General features: G+C 42.2%; 1 protein-coding gene across 2 annotated transcripts in view; it reads left to right on the forward strand.

Moving 5' to 3' along the window:
• The first annotated feature begins 4,206 nt into the window (after positions 1 to 4,206).
• Positions 4,207 to 17,492, forward strand: part of p2ry11 (purinergic receptor P2Y11) — a 60,302-nt gene continuing 47,016 nt past the window's right edge. Inside the window, exons 1-2 of one of the 2 annotated variants that reach the window (XR_009656742.1) lie at positions 4,209 to 4,259; positions 5,974 to 6,120. The gene's annotated coding sequence lies outside the window, so the exon portion shown is untranslated. Of the gene's footprint in view, positions 4,260 to 5,973; positions 6,121 to 17,492 lie in introns of those variants that run through there. The other variant, XM_060941998.1, reaches the window with a different exon arrangement.

Below are 17,492 nucleotides of genomic sequence, written 5' to 3' on the forward strand. Positions count from 1 at the left end.
GCCGAGAGCAAGCGCCATTTAAAAAGAAGAATATTTCTGTGGAAGCAAAACAAGTTCTCAATTCCGCCCACAGGATGACTTGAGGTGCTGAATCTCTGCTAGCAAGAAGTTTAGAGGAAAGATGGGTAAAATGAAGTGGCATTGTTAGGCCCTGTCACTCAGGGCTCTCGTCCCAAGTATTTTGAGCCTCGCCCCGGGCATTTTTGCCCTTCTGACTGAAACAGATCAGAATTGACTTGCAGCATCCAAAGACGGAGGGGGAGGGGGATATAATTGAGCGCCGCACAGTGTACGTTCAAAATGTTGGTAACCGCCAACAGGAGAAGAACATTCAGAACTGGTGGAAAGACAACTTCAAAAAACAATCCACTATTGTTGGATTTTTCAAGATGAAAACAGATGGTAAGTCCTCGACCGTAGGTGTGTATATAGAGTGTATCAACAATGTAACCTGTCGAATTATGTTGATGCACAAAAACCTGCTCCGTGTGACCTGGTTATGTTGAATTTACAATGTAGGGTCTGTATGATTAGTGAGCCAGATGAGTTCAAAAGTTTGAGTGGTTTAATGAATATCTACAGTGGTGGTCTATTTGCCCTGATTAAGTTTATTTAACAGGTCAACAGCAATTTGTGTTCATGTCGACACCAATAGTTGCCCTGCCATGATTTAATAATTTGCTTCAGTGTGGAACAGCACAGTGGTGTAGTGGTTAGCGCTGTCGCCTCACAGCAAGAAGGTTCTGGGTTCGGGCTCAGCAGCTGACAGGGGCCTTTCTGTGCAGAGTTTGCATGTTCTCCCCGTATCCGCATGGGTCTCCTCCGGGTACTCCGGTTTCCCCCACCATCCAAAGACATGCAGGTTAGGCTAATTGGTGGCTCTAAATTGACTGTAGGTGTGAATGTGAGTGTGAACAGTGGTTTGTCTCTATGTGTCAGCCCTGCGATGATCTGGTGACTTGTCCAGGGTGTACCCTGCCTCTCGCCCATAGTCATGGATGTTTTAATGCTACAGTGGTGCTTGAAAGTTTGTGAACCCTTTAGAATTTTCTATATTTCTGCATAAATATGACCTAAAACATCATCAGATTTTCACACAAGTCCTAAAAGTAGATAAAGAGAACCCAGTTAAACAAATGAGACAAAAATATTATACTTGATCATTTATTTATTGAGGAAAATGATCCAATATTACGTATCTATGAGTGGCAAAAGTATGTGAACCTTTGCTTTCAGTATCTGGTGTGACCCCCTTGTGCAGCAATAACTGCAGCTAAACGTTTGCGGTAACTGTTGATCAGTCCTGCACACCGGCTTGGAGGAATTTTAGCCCATTCCTCCGTACAGAACAGCTTCAACTCTGGGATGTTGGTGGGTTTCCTCACATGAACTGCTCGCTTCAGGTCCTTCCACAACATTTCGATTGGATTAAGGTCAGGACTTTGACTTGGTCATTCCAAAACATTAACTTTATTCTTCTTTAACCATTCTTTGGTAGAACGACTTGTGTGCTTAGGGTCGTTGTCTTGCTGCATGACCCACCTTCTCTTGAGATTCAGTTCATGGACAGATGTCCTGACATTTTTCTTTAGAATTCGCTGGTATAATTCAGAATTCATTGTTCCATCAATTATGGCAAGCTGTCTTGGCCCAGATGCAGCAAAACAGGCCCAAACCATGATACTACCACCACCATGTTTCACAGATGGGATAAGGTTCTTATGCTGGAATGCAGTGTTTTCCTTTCTCCAAACATAATGCTTCTCATTTAAACCAAAAAGTTCTATTTTGGTCTCATCCATCCACAAAACATTTTTCCAATAGCCTTCTGGCTTGTCCACATGATCTTTAGCAAACTGCAGACAAGCAGCAATGTTCTTTTTGGAGAGCAGTGGCTTTCTCCTTGCAAACCTGCCATGCACACCATTGTTGTTCAGTGTTCTCCTGATGGTGGACTCATGAACATCAACATTAGCCAATGTGAGAGAGGCCTTCAGTTGCTTAGAAGTTACCCTGGGGTCCTTTGTGACCTCGCCGACTATTACATGCCTTGCTCTTGGAGTGATCTTTGTTGGTTGACCACTCCTGGGGAGGGTAACAATGGTCTTGAATTTCCTCCATTTGTACACAATCTGTCTGACTGTGGATTGTTGGAGTCCAAACTCTTTAGAAATGGTTTTGTAACTTTTTCCAGCCTGATGAGCATCAACAATGCTTTTTCTGAGCTCCTCAAAAATCTCCTTTGTTCGTGCCATGATACACTTCCACAAACATGCGTTGTGAAGATCAGACTTTGATAGATCCCTGTTCTTTAAATAAAACAGGGTGCCCACTCACACCTGATTGTCATCTCATTGATTGAAAACATCTGACTCTAATTTCACCTTCAAATTAACTGCTAATCCTCGAGGTTCACATACTTTTGCCACTCACAGATATGTAATATTGGATCATTTTCCTCAATAAGTAAATGACCGAGTATAATACTTTTGTCTCATTTGTTTAACTGGGTTCTCTTTATCTACTTTTAGGACTTGTGTGAAAATCTGATGATGTTTTAGGTCATATTTGTGCAGAAATATAGAAAATTCTAAAGGGTTCACAAACTTTCAAGCACCACTGTACATGTGGCCTACGCAGAACCAGCCAGCCTACTATACCATAACCAGCATTTGGCATATTAGTCACATATAGGGATAAAATAGGTTTTTTGTTTTGCCAAGCTATATTATTGTCAACATAAATTTGTGTTGTCCAGATACTATAAATGAGCTGCTGCAGTCAACTGAGCCTGGACGCATTGGAGAAAATGGGGTGTGTGTGAGAGAGAGAGAAACTTGGAAGGCATATGTATATGATCACAGCCTTGTGAAATGGGATTTTGAATGCTGTAATATAATAATGTCGCTTAGAATTTGTCTTTGTGGTCCTAAAAAGGAGATATGTGAGTGAGAAATGATATATGCTTATTACACTGATGATAAATATTACTAGCGATATTTAACAGTCTATTGACACATGTTTCAGTTTCCTGAGATGTTATGGCTTTTGATAATAACTTAATAATGAGACAGAAATTGAAGTGAATGACACAAATTTAAAAAGAGCAGTGCAAAAATCACTAATAAAGATGTCATAACCTTTGAATGTGTCTGGGTGATGATATTTCTTGTAAAGTTAGATATAACCTCGCCAACCTATCTATGCCAATCTTCCTTAAAAAGTACAAGCCTCACACTCTAAAAAATAATGGGGCCAGTACCGGTTCTTCAGGGCGATGCCATAGAAGAACCTTTTTCAGGGCTTCAAAGAACCGTTCATGCAACAGTTCTTTAAAGAACCATTTAAACTATTTGTTTGAGCAGTGAAGACAGATTTGTGTAAACATAGCCTATGTGCATTGACCAGCAAATGGGAAGAGAATGCCAGGATCTGAAGAACCATTTCCAATGTGAAGAACCTTTCGCATAATGTAATGGTTCATCACAGAGTTTTGACTGTCCATGGAACCATCCAGAGATTTGAAGAACCACTGAAGCACCTTTATTTTTTAGAGTGCAGGAAAACTTGATTCAACCCCTGGTCTTTTCAATAGCTAGAATGTAAGTACGGTATTACGAAGGACTTTGAGCTAGACAAGCAAAAAGGTGGAGAACAAGCAATGAAGTAAAGAATGAAACAAAGGAGAAAGGATCCAAGGAAAAGAATAACCGGGATCACAAAATCTGATGAAGAACAAAGACAGGAGAGGAGAACATGCAAAGGAGGAACAAGAAGAAGAGAAAAGATGAAGGACAAATCGAACCAGGTTACTAAAACCAACACATTAGTGGATGCACCAGCAGAATTCAGTCTGATGGTGGTGATGTTCTCAAATTATTGAAACATGAAATTATTACATTCTCCCTAAAGATATTTAAAAGAAAAAAAAACAAAGATATCTAAAAAAAAGGTCCATATTTCTTTCATTTTTCAGTACTAAATAATAAACTGTTATAACTCACCGGCGAAATTATTTTCTGCTTCTTATATTAGAAAACAAAAGGCACATGAAACAGACATGAGCAGAGGAAATGAAAGTCAGAGTAACAGTAAGAATAAGAGATGTGTTGATTTGGCGTAGGTGTCACACAGGAAAAGCAAAGCGTGGGGGACATGGGCTATATGTAGATACAGAATTTGTGAAAAGGTTTGAGTCAAGTAACAGTCCTACTGCAGAGCAGGCAGACATTCATCAATTTCATCAGTATTTTCTCAAGGTAATTTACATTAGTTAATTGTTTTACTTGGGAAAATAAATGAGATGCTTTTTCTACACTCAAATCAGTATTGAATTTTATACAGTTGTACAGTTTAGAACATTTTTCTGAGATTTTTATAAACTGCACAAAGTTTATGAACGGAAACATGTAAATTGTGGAAATTCACTTGTGCTGAGAGATGTTTTATACATATTGAAAATGATTTAGTGGAGAAAACAATGATTTTTTTTTAATTTCTTTAATCTTTGATCGACATGTTTTGGTGGACAGAAACTCAGCCATGAATTAAAAGAAAGAACAATTAAATAATAATCTCAAAGTCAAACACATGCTGCAAACAGCAGGAGGCCAACAATTATGACCATGAAAATCTATAACAGTATCTGGGGGTTTTTTCCTTTCTTTTTTATGGGTTGTTTTACAATCAGGGTACAAAGTTTGTGTCACAGGGGTCCAAAATTCAAATTGATTCAAACTGGTTCTTGTACCAGTTTTTAATTGAAGGACAAGTTAAAGAACAGATAGGCATGTGTAATAGTTTGTATTATAACAAGATTAAGTGTAGCTTTAAGCAGGGCTGCGAGAAACAAATGAAGTGATTCTCGGAGAGGACTTTTTTTTTGACAATTCAGTATCCACTACTTCCATAGTGCTTTTAAATATAAGGCTGTAAGCTTTGTGTTAGTTGTCTCTAATATTTATGTCCCAATATCTTGACCACATTTTAGGATGAAAATAATCATTTTAGATATGTTATTTTATATTGAAAAATTAGCTGTCTCGGAGAGGACATTTTTTTGACACAATTACATACTAATTTGATCAAAATAGTCTGAAAACTTACTGGCATTCAACATTAAAACTTAACTATGTTTCCAATGATATGGAACCAAATATTTGTTTTATGGTATAAAGAATAATTTAAGTGCATCCCTTTTGGAGCTACCTGTGGTCAAAAAAGCACTTTTTCTAAATGACACGAGTAATTTTGCTAAATATGACATATATTGCCATATATTCACCAAAAATAACGTTATCACCATTTTTTTTTTTTGCATGGTAAATAGAGCTATCACAGGGCTACAATAAACAACCAAGTTTATTTAGTCAAGCCTTTTGATATTGAAGATAATAAGTGTTAAATGTGATTTTTAGCTTGCGTACCCTGATTGTTTAGTGATGCATTTGTGGTGTTTCAGATTAACTGATGAATTAACTTGTTGAAGTGTTTTATGCGATCTCTAAACCTTTTCTCAATGTATTGTATCACTTGTATCAATTTCATAACTTCTCACTTTTATTTAAGTTGCTTCAAATACTGGAGCTTTATCAAGAGCGGTGTCGGTAGGAGTGCTTTTATTAGATTTACATCAAGTTATAGCTTTCATTTCAAACTGTTGCTCATGCTGTAGCACAGAGACCGTAACACACTTGGAAGAAAGCACTATCTACTCTCTTCCACATACATAAGCTCACAGATGCACACAATCCTTGACTTGCAAGTGACGTCAAAGCAACATAGAAACACGGATGTCGGTGGATATGCAAATGCAGGGTCAAGCGACATTCCATACAAAACATAGTCACGTGTGTGCAACTCTCTTTGTTTTTCCACTGCTTTAAGCGTTCTTTTAGCTATGCCATATCTTTGTGCTGTATATGGTTGTGGTCACAACAGTACTCGTGACCATGGCACGTTCCGAATTTTTAGAATTCTGTCCGTGATTTGGAAAAAGGGTGAGGAAACTCTGAGGCTTAGTACGGAGCGGAGATGAGCACGGCTGAACAACATCTGCAGGGCTGATCTAACAGAGGCTAAAACCAAAACAGCTCATGTTTGCAGTAATCATTTTATCTCAGGTGAGATTCAAAAGCTTTCTCAATAATATCATGGAAGAATTTTTATTGCGTGTTGCTAGAATTTTGCTATAAAATGAGCATTCTCTCTTGTCATGGTTCATTCGTTTGTTGTTATAATTTTAACACGTGTATTACCATTTCGCTTCTAGGAGCGCCAGCAAAATTATACAGTAGAAACAATCCAGACTGGGCACCCACTCAGAAAATGGGCCATGTTTCATCCAAGGTCGGATTTGATTCTTCGGCTGCCAAACCAGATAGAACGTGATATCTGGGTACTCGATGGTCGCTAGAAGTGTCTTATCTTCAGAAAAGTCTGACTTTTTTAAATAATATTGGTCAAAACCACACATATTTATCTTCTCTTTGTATCGAATCTTTGCTTGACTGTTCAAATTGTGGTAATACTGAGAAAATTCAGCATTGTTTACAGACACGCTTTCAGCAGCTGCCGTCCTGGTTGCTTTGTATATCCACCATCATGGCGGACGCTCATGACGTAGCACATTTTGATCACGTGGTTGCAAGTCATCTATAGACCTTTTGCACATGACGTCACACATCACATGATAATTTCACCTGGGGGACAAACAGACACCATTTTTCGTGTAACCAAGTCTTAATCGGTCTTTGATATGGTTAATTTTTGGGCTGTTTTTGGTTGTTCAAATCGAAAAATAGGTAAAAGGTATTACCGTCTCCCCGCTATCAAGAAAAATGTTAACAAAGAAAAGCAAATTCTTCAAGAACAATGAAGAAATGAGTGTTAAAAGAGAATACGACAAGAGGAGCTAAGCCTGAAAACAAGACGAGAGGAGCTAAGCCTGAAGCCTGAAAAGACACATAGACTGAAATTTACAACAGCTGCAGACATGTGAAATGGAAATAAATCGACGAAGGCAGGAAAAACTATTTTGGATAAAATTTTTATCGTCCGTTACACACTTATCAACCTGTGTGACTCAGTTGTGCCTTTTGAATAGAGAGTAAATGAAGAGGGAACTGAACATTAACCGTTTATTGAAATTATTATTGTAAGGGTGATTATAGTTACTGTATGACTACAGCTACAACTGGAATGTGCTGATTCTTTTAGCATTTGTAATTATTGTACCATCCACTATTAGATAAAATTAAAATAAACTCTTATAACATTGTTTGAAAGTCTAGAGCAAGATATTTTGTTATTTTACAAATAATAACATTGCAGATATTGATTTAACAATAATAAGTATTACTGTATAAATGATAGACTGCAAATAGCTCTGTAACTACATGTCCTTGGGGTTGTTGAGACATGGAGGGCCGGGAATACCATCTCGCCCACAGTTCAGGTAGGAGTCCTTTAAGGGTACCGTATCGGGCCGTTGGGTGCCCCATAGTGGGACCAACACTTGACGCCACTGGTAACCATGTAATCCGGCGCTGCCCGTTCATGATCGGGTTGTCAGTGACTAAACCGACAACCGCCATTGGCCTGGCCTTTGGGGAGGGTGGTTGGGCACCCTGCAGAATGAAAAACAATATGTGTCAAAGCACTGTCACAGGCTGAAAGTGTCCCAATACACCTCTCACCCTCCAGAGGGTCCCCACATGGAAGGTGCAACCCTGGCTTCCTGCCGTTGTGTCAGTTCTGTCCCATGGAACCATGGGATCCTGGGCCAAGTTGGGGCCTGGAAGTCACAGCCGAGCCCTTCCTTCACGCGAGCAGTAGTCCTCTTCTTTGAGGGTAAATGCTTTGTCTTTCGCAGCATTCTGTTCCCAAAAGCTGATGTCGGGAAAAATTCTTTACACAAAGAAGGTTTTCTTGCTTTTGTAGTGTTTAAAAACTGTTCTTCTGTGTCAGGACTCTTCAGGAAAAAGAAGGTATAGTCCAACATGTAGCTAATGCTAGGCCACAAATCTGCACTGTCACTCCAGTTATTTTGAGGAATTTTGTACGGATCATAACCGTTAATAAACTCTAATTTACACACATATATATCCTTCACTTCTTTCTGACTAAGATTCATCTCATTATCTCTAGCCGCTTTATCCTGTTCTACAGGGTCGCAGGCAAGCTGGAGCCTATCCCAGCTGACTACGGGCGAAAGGTGGGGAACACCTTGGACAAGTCGCCAGGTCATCACAGGGCTGACACATAGACACAGACAACCATTCACACTCACGGTCAATTTAAAGTCACCAGTTAACCTAACCTGCATGTCTTTGGACTGTGGGGGAAACCGGAGCACCCGGAGGAAACCCACGCGGACACGGGGAGAACATGCAAACTCCGCACAGAAAGGCCCTCGCCGGCCATGGGGCTCGAACCCGGACCTTCTTGCTGTGAGGCGACAGCGTGAACCACTACACCACCATGCTGCCCCTGACTAAGATTATCCAAGTAATTCAATAGTAAAGCTTTCTTAGTTGTAGTTTTCTTCAGAAAACAGCAACACACATCGAACATCAGTATGTAAACAAAATTCGCTTGTCCCGAGGTCTAGGGCAGCGATGGTTGCTCATGTAAATGTAACGTCAGTGCAAGGGTCTATTGGCTCCTGTTGCTGTGAATGACATTTAATATCCGTCCCATCCTGAAAGCACAGCCACTTTTGCTCTCTTTGCTCTTAGTGATGGATGGCTGTGGCATTGTCAGGATTTGAACTTGTAATCACGTGATATAGAAAGCTTGAAAGTTTGTGAACACTTTATAATTTTCTGTATTTCTATATAAATATGACTGTAATATGATCTCTGGGCTCGTTTGGTTTTCCTGTATTGTGTTGGCTCCTCCCATGTGCTCACCTGAGGCCTGTCTCACCTGGATCATCCTCTATATAAGATCAGTTTGGCAGATACCATACAGAGAGAGGAAGGAACTGGTAGCAGCTGTCCTTTTTGGGCCTTCTTGGTTTGTGGGTTTGGGGGGTGTTTGCATTATTTTGTTTGCCTTTAACTCTTTCTTCAGTTTAAGTTTTGTTTATGTTTATTCCAATCAATCCTTGAGTTTTCTAATTTAAAGATGTGTGTACTCCTCTTTTGTTATGGTCTTCAGCTGTAACAACAACCTAAATCACCATCTGTCAGTAAACCCACTGAGAAAGAACAAACTACCGTACAAACATGGACACTCTGAACTACAGTTCCCAAGACACACAGCTCCCTCTGTCTCCAGCCTACTGAAACTCAGCTGTCTCATTTCCTTAATTACCTTTCCCTCCATTTAAGCTCCCCAACAAACACTCCAGTGCGAAGTATTGTTCTGCCTGCTCAGTACATACCACGCCTTGTTTCTTCTGACTGCTTCTTGTATTTCTAACCCTTTCGCTTTATCTCTCATGTTTTCACTCTTTGCCTTATCTTCCCTGTGTTGTTCACCGATTGCCCGACCCTTGCTTGTTTACTGACTGATTCTAGTCTCTCATCTTGGCTTTGTTGTTAGTCTGCACCCTGCTCTCCTCTGCGCATACATCTGTAAGTGCCTGCATTCTAACAGGATACTTCACTGAACATGGATGTAGTGGAGGATACTAAGCAGACTGCTCTGAACGCGCATGAGCGTTTGCTTGGAGAACATCAACAGATGCTCACCGACCTCAACACTCGGATGACACAACTCGCAACTGTGATGTCGCAGGCCCTCCTAGCATGCCCCAAGTTGCCTCCTAGCCCTGCGCTACAACTCCCCATGCTGGAGAAGTTCACCGGAGACGCCATCGCATGTAAAGGTTTTTTTACTTCAGTGTTCTATGTATTTCGCCACCATGCCGAATCTATCTGATAAGCACAAAATTGCTAAATTTCTATCCTTTCTTACTGGTAAAGTGCTCCACTGGGCAACTGCCATTTGGAACAAGGGTGGTGAGCAAACTAAGTCATACGAGCAGTTCCTCTCCCTATTCAAGAGAGTTTTTGACCATGAACCAGAGGGGATTGAAGTTGGGGAGAGTCTACTCACCAGCTCTCAAGGATCTCAAAGTGTTGCTGAATATGCCCTGGACTTCAGGACTCTACTGGCTGCCAGTGGATGGAATGATCCAGCCCTTAAAGCAGTTTTTCGCCAAGATCTGTACCCTGAGATCATCAGTGAACTGGCCTGCAGAGATGAGAACCTCACTCTGGACTCCCTCATTGACTTAGCTATTCATCTCCACCAACTGTTAAAAGCACCAACCCTCTATCCACAAAAGTACCAGGTTTATTCAGCCATGTGAGGACAGCTCACCCATGGAGGTTTCATGCACTAGGTTAACCCATGCTGAGCGTGCTAGACAACGGAAGGATGGTTTATGCTTCTACTGCGGGAGCTCTGAACATAACATCCGGCACTGTCCGGTCTGACCAGCCCATACGGCCCCAGTAGAAACATCAGCAAGATCTATGAGTCCAGTGAGAGAATACAACTCAAAATCTTTTAGGATTCCAGTTTTACTAAAGGTTGCATCCTCTACATACATCCTTTCAGCTTTTGTTGATTCAGGGGCAGAGGGGAACTTTATCAGCAGAACCATTGTACAGAAGCTCAACCTGCCTACCACCCTTCTCCACAGTGCACTCAGCATTAGGACCATTGATGGAGGACCCATAGCCAACGGGCTCATCACCACACACATCCATCCAGTTCATATTCAAGTAGGAGCATTGCACAAAGAATTCATTTCACTGTACATAACCACAACCGTGGATCATGATATTATCCTTGGATATCTCTGGCTACAGCTGCACAACCCTCTGATCTCATGGCAAAGTAAGGAAATTCTTCAGTGGTCACCCGTGTGCTTCCAGAGCTGTCTCTCTCATCCTCAGGTCAAAGTATTTTCCACCACAATGGAATGTCCTCAACCAGACTTCCATGGACAACATTCCTTGACTGTTATCAGGACCTTTCAGAGGTCTTCAGTAAGGGGAAGGCCTGCGGGCTACCACCACACCGGCCATATGACTGTGCAACTGACCTACTACCAGGTATGTCACTTCCACGTGGTCATATTTATCCTCTATCCCAGAAAGAACACATTGCCATGGAGGAGTACATTCAGGAGGCCCTCAAAACAGGGATATATCCACCCTTTCAAGTCTCCCACCTCTGCTGGTTTCTTTTTTGTGGAGAAATGAGGAGGTGGACTAAGGTGATTACAGAGGTCTAAACCAGGTCACCGTAAAATACCCTTATCCTCTTCCCCTGGTTCTAGCGGCTCTGGAGCAACTCAGATCTGCAAGGACCTTTTCTAAGCTTGACCTGCACAGTGCATATAATCTGATCAGGATAAAGAAGGGCGATGAGTGGAAAACAGCCTTCAGCACTACCGCTGGACACTTCAAGTACAGAGTTATGCCTTATGGCCTTTCTTTGGTGCCCAGTGTGTTCCAGTGCCTCATCAATGACGTGCTACGGGACATGCTGGGTAAGTATGCCATCGCTTGCATTGATGATATCCTGATATACTCCTCAGATGTCCAAAGTCACCAGGAACACATCAGAGCAGTTCTCAAGCATCTACTGGAGAACAATCTCTACGTAAAGGCTGAAAAATGTGAGTTTCATCAAAGTAAAATCTCCTTCCTTGGCTATATCATCAGCGCAGAAGGAGTAAACATGGACTCATGTAAGGTATCAGCTGTCACATCCTGGCCGACACCCAAATCCATAAAGGACCTTCAATGGTTCTTGGGCTTTGCAAACTTCTACCACCAGTTCATTCAAGGTTTCAGTACTCTGGCAGCTCTCTTAACAGCATTGCTGAAGAAGGGTCCCAAGTACCTACAGTGGAACCCAGTGGCAGAAGAAGCTTTTAGTCAGCTCAAGCTTGCCTTTACTTCAGCCCCCATACTCCAGCATCCTGACTCTACTAAGCCATTCATCGTAGAAGTGGATGTGTCTGATACTGGAGTAGCGGCCATCCTCTCCCAACGCTTCGGGGAGAAACAAAAACTACACCCAGTAGCTTTCTTTTCAAAATAACTAACTTCAGCAGAAAGGAATTATGACATGGGGAACAGAGAACTGCTCACCATAAAACTAGCCCTCGATGAGTGGCGGCATTGGTTAGAGGGAGCTACTCACCCCTTCATAATCCTCATGGATCACAAGAACCTAGAATATCTCAGGAAAGCCAAAAGGTTAAATCCACATCAGGCCAGGTGGGCATTATTCTTCACCCAATTCGACTTCACAATTTCATTCCATCCAGGCTCCAAAAATACCAAAGCAGATGCTCCATCCAGGGCTTTCGGTCCATCCCACCAAGACTCAGTTTCTCATTCTATCCTCCCACCACAGTGTTTCGTACAATCCATCACCTGGGAACTGGACAAGGAAATCAGGAAGTCAGCCTCAAACCCATCCCATTCATCTCCCACCTGGTCTTCTCTATGTACCCAAGCATCTTCGCAGCAGACTCAACACCTGAGTGCACGCATCTCCCACCACTGGACATCCGGGCAGTCAATGCATGCACCAAATGTTAAGGAACAAGTACTGGTGGGAGAACATACTCATGGAAATCAACCAGTTCATCACTTCATGTTCCGAATGTGCTCAAGTGAAGGTTCCAAGAAAACACACACACCCCACCGGCAAATTATGCCCTCTCCCAATTCCTCAAAGACCCTGGTCACACTTAGCAATTGACTTTATCACAGATCTCCCTCCCTCTCAAGGTAACCACTACAATAGTGACTATTGACCGATTTTCAAAGGCACTGAAACTCATCCCGTTGCCAGGCATCCCCACAGCCTCTCAGACCACAGAGCTTTTGTTTCAACAAATCTTCAGGTACTATTGCATATAGTCATATACTATTGCATATATTGCAATTCATTTCACATTTTTGGAGAAGCTTCATGGAGAGGTTGGGAGTATCTGTAAGTCTCACGTCAAGCTATCACCTCCAGTCAAGCGGCCAAGTAGAAAGAGCAAATCAGGAGATCGGTTGTTTCCTGAGGACCTACTGCATGCATAACCAGGGGGACTGGGCACACTTCCTTCCTTGGGCCGAATATGCACAGAACTCGCTTAAACACTCAGCTACCCAGTTAACATCATTTCAGTGCATACCGCCCTTGTGTCCCTGGGACGACACACCCAGCCAGGTACAAGCTGTCGATGACTGGTTCAAATGCAGCCAAACCATCTGGGAGGAGATCCATCAGCGTCAGAAGCAGAATCAGTCTGCGCCAAGTACAAAAAATATGTGGATAAGCATAGAGAAGAGACTCCGAACTTTTCCCCTGGCAACAGAGTTTGAGTGGCCACAAAGAACCTGAGAGAACCAAACACCTGTAGAAAACTCCAGCCACGCTGCATTGGGCCATTTAAGGTTTTGCACTGCATTAACAAAGTATCATACCATCTTGAACTTCCCCCTCACAGCCGAGTATCTCCTACCTTCCATGTATCACACTTGAAACCTGCGATCCCGGGGCCCTTGCCAACAACACACCAGTCCAGGAGCACCCTACACTCAATCTAGAGGGAGAGCCCATCTACCAGGTAAATAAGATCCTTGACTCAAGACAAAGAGGAGGCCAAGTAGAGTACTTGGTAGATTGGGAGGGATATGGACCCAAGGAACAAAGTTGGGTCAGGGCCAAGGCCATTCTCGACCCACTTCTAAAACAAAAACATTTCATGCCCAATATCCTAACAAACCAGCACCCAGAGGTAGGGGTCATCCAAGAAATAATGTAGCTCCTGGAGGTCACTCCTCTGGGGGTTCTGTCAGTAAACCCACTGAGAAGGAACAAACTACAAACATGGACATTCTGAACTACAGTTCCCAAGACACATAGCGCCCTCTGTCTCCAGCCTACTGAAACTCAGCTGTCTCTCATTTCCTTAATCACCTATCCCTCTATTTAAGCTCCCCGAACAAACACACCAGTGCGAAGTATTGTTCTGCCTGCTCAGTACATACCGAGCCTTGTTTCTTCTAACTGGTTCTTGTGTTTCTGACCCTTTCGCTTTATCTCTCACGTTTTTGCTCTTTGTCTTATCTTCCCTGTGTTGTTCACCGATCGCCCGACCCTTGCTTGTTTACCGACACTGATTCTAGTCTCTCATCTTGGCTTTGTTGTCAGTCTGCACCCCGCTCTCCTCTGTGCATACATTTGTAAGTGCCTGCATTCTTCTAACACCATCTTAAAAGTAGATAAAGAAAACCCAATTAAACAAATGAAACAAAAATATTATACATGGTCATTTATTTATTGAGGAAAATTATCCAATGTTACATTTCTGTGAGTAGCAAAAGTATGTGAACCTTTTGCTTTCAGTATCTGGTGTGACCCTCTTGTGCAGCAATAACTGGAACTAAACATTTCCAGTAACCTTTAATCAGATTTACACACTGGCTTTTAGGAATTTTAGTCCATTCTACTCTAAAGAACGGCTTCAACTCTGGGGTGTTGGTGGGTTTCTCACATGAACTGTTTGCACAACATTTCTACTGGATTAAGATCATGACTTTGACTTAGATTCCAAAACATTACCTTTATTCTTCTTTAACCTTTTTTTTTTTTGGTAGAACAACTTGTGTGCTTAGAGTCGTTGTCTTGCCGCATGACCTGCTTTCTCTTGAGGTTCAGTTCATGGACAGATGTTGTGACATTTTGCTTTAAAATTCACTGGATAATTCAGAATTCATTGTTTCATCAAGGATGGCAAGCATCCTCGCCAAGATACAGCAAAACCAGCCCAAACCATGATGCTACCACCACCATGTTTCACAGATGGAATAAAGTTATTATGCTGGAATGCAATATTTTCCTTTGTCCAAACATAATGCGCCTCATTTAAAAAAAAAAGTTCTATTTTGGTCTTATCCATCCATATCTTTCCAATACCCTTCTAGCTTGTTCACATGGTCTTTAGCAAACTGTAGACGGTCAGCAATGTTCTTTTTGGAGAGCAGTAACTTTCTCCTTACAACTGTGCCATGCACACCATTGTTGTTCAGTGTTCTCCTGATGGTGGACTCATGAACATTAACCTTAGCCAATGTGAGAGAGGCCTCTAGCTGCTTAGAAGTTAGGGCCTCTGCATGCTCTTGCGACAAGGCTTTCGCAGATAGCTTTTCGCAGACAGTTGTAATTTATCGTTGAGCGGGGAGTAATAGGCATGCGCGATGTTATTCACCGCCACAACGCAAGGGGGCGCGAAGTCGCGAAATCGCTAGGAGTAGTTGGTGGGTGTGGTTAGTGGAGTGTTTATCCTCCGGTTACTTATAATGACTAGAACTGGAGTCGTATAGATGTACGTACTTTCTCACTTCCTCGATCAACCACTCTTCGTGCTGCTCCATCTTCGCTCGTGTTTTTAAAAATGGCGGTAGTGAAAACAAACCAAACCGGGAAAGTAGGGAAGCAGAAGTGCGTGTACAGCAGATGTAGAGTGGACCAATCAGAGCCCTCTTGTCTGCGACCCTGTCTGCGAGGCTTCTGCGGTGGTCACAATTTTTGGGAGGTGCGCGCAGAGCATCTGCGAGGGGGGGGGCTACGCAGACACCATCTGCGACGTCATCTGTGTGGACTGCATTGTCAGCATAAATTGGCCTTTACCCTGAGTTCCTTTGTGACCTTATGGACTATTACACACCTTGCTCTTGGAGTGATCTTTGATGGTCATCGACTTGTGGAGAGGGTAACATTGATCTTGAATTTCCTCCGTCTGACTGTGGATTGATGGAGTCTAAACTCTTGAGAGATGGTTTTGTAACCTTTTCCAGCCTGATGAGCCTCAACAACTCTTTTTTTTTTCTGAGGTCCTCAGAAATCTCCTTTGTTTGTACACTGGTACACTTTTCCACAAACATATGTTGTGAAGATCGGAATTTGATAGATCCCTGTTCTTTAAATAAAACAGGCTGCCTATTCATACCTGATTGAATCAATCGCCTCACCTGACTCGAATTTCACCTTCGATTTAGCTACTAATCCTAGAGGTTCACATACTGGTTTTCCCCCACAGTTCAAAGACATGTGGTTAGGTTAATATGGGACAGTCTTGGGCTGAGGGGCCCTTGAGCGAGGCACCTAACTCCCAACTGCTCCCCAGGCGCTGTTAGCATGGCTGCCCACTGCTCTGGGTATGTGTGTGTGCTCATTGCTCGTGTGTGTGTTTTCATTGCTTCAGATGGGTTAAATGCAGAGAGGAATTTCACAAGTGTGTGATGAATAAAGTTGTTCTTCTTCTTTTGCCACTCATATGTCTGATATGTAATATTGGATCATTTTCCTCAATAAATAAATGACCAAGTATAATATTTTTGTCTCATTTGTTTAACTGGGTTCTCTTTATCTACTTTTAGGACTTGTGTGAAAATCTGGTGATGCTTTAAGTCATATTTATACAGAAATATAGGACAATTCTAAAGGGTTTACAAACTTTCAGACACCGTTGTAAGGTGAACTCTTTTCCATTTTGCCTCCCAGGAGCCCTTGTTTTGACATTTTCACCAACCAAAGACACCACAGTCACAATCTCTTGTTTCTTGTTGGCTCACAAAGCCAAAAAAACACCTCAACACCCAGATACTCCAATAAAATCAATGAGAAGTGAAAGTAACCACTATCAGAAGCAAATCTTTTACTGTCCCCTTTAGCGAATTTTTGTCTGACTGCTTTATCTAAAAATAAAAAAATCATTCATTCATTAAAAAAAACAGAAAAGCATCTTTATCAGATCTTTCCTGTATTGCTGTAATAAGGGGTCAGAAATAAATCCGTAGATGACAGAACCCTCTGCATCATTGCTTGATGATTTGAATGTTTAATATAGACCATTAGACCAATTTCCATTACAGGGCATTTTTTCCAGCAGTATCATCAAATCTAGCATGTAACCTGTAACATTTAAGCAACATAAACATAGTTTATCTGTTGTCAAGGATGAGATAATGAGTCATAAGATCAATGAACAAGATTTCATGCCCACCACATCCTGGGTAACGGGATACAACATTCTGAGTTATCGATCACAAAATCTCATATCATCTCTAGCCACTTTATCCTGTTCTACAGGGTTGCAGGCGAGCTGGAGCCTATCCCAGCTGACTATGGGTGAAAGACGGGGTACACCCTGGACAAGTCGCCAGGTCATCACAGGGCTGACACATAGACACAGACAACCATTCACACTCACATTCACACCTACGGTCAATTTAGAGTCACCAGTTAACCTAACCTGCATGTCTTTGTACTGTGGGGGAAACCGGAGCACCCGGAGGAAACCCACACGGACACGGGGAGAGCATGCAAACTCCTCACAGAAAGGCCCTCGCCGGCCACGGGGATCGAACCCGGACCCTCTTGCTGTGAGGCGACAGCGCTAACCACTACACCACCGTGCCACCCACACAAAATCACACATTAAAAATCTTTCTGTT

This window comes from Neoarius graeffei, chromosome 16 (assembly GCF_027579695.1).
Source record: "Neoarius graeffei isolate fNeoGra1 chromosome 16, fNeoGra1.pri, whole genome shotgun sequence".
NCBI lineage: Eukaryota > Metazoa > Chordata > Actinopteri > Siluriformes > Ariidae > Neoarius > Neoarius graeffei.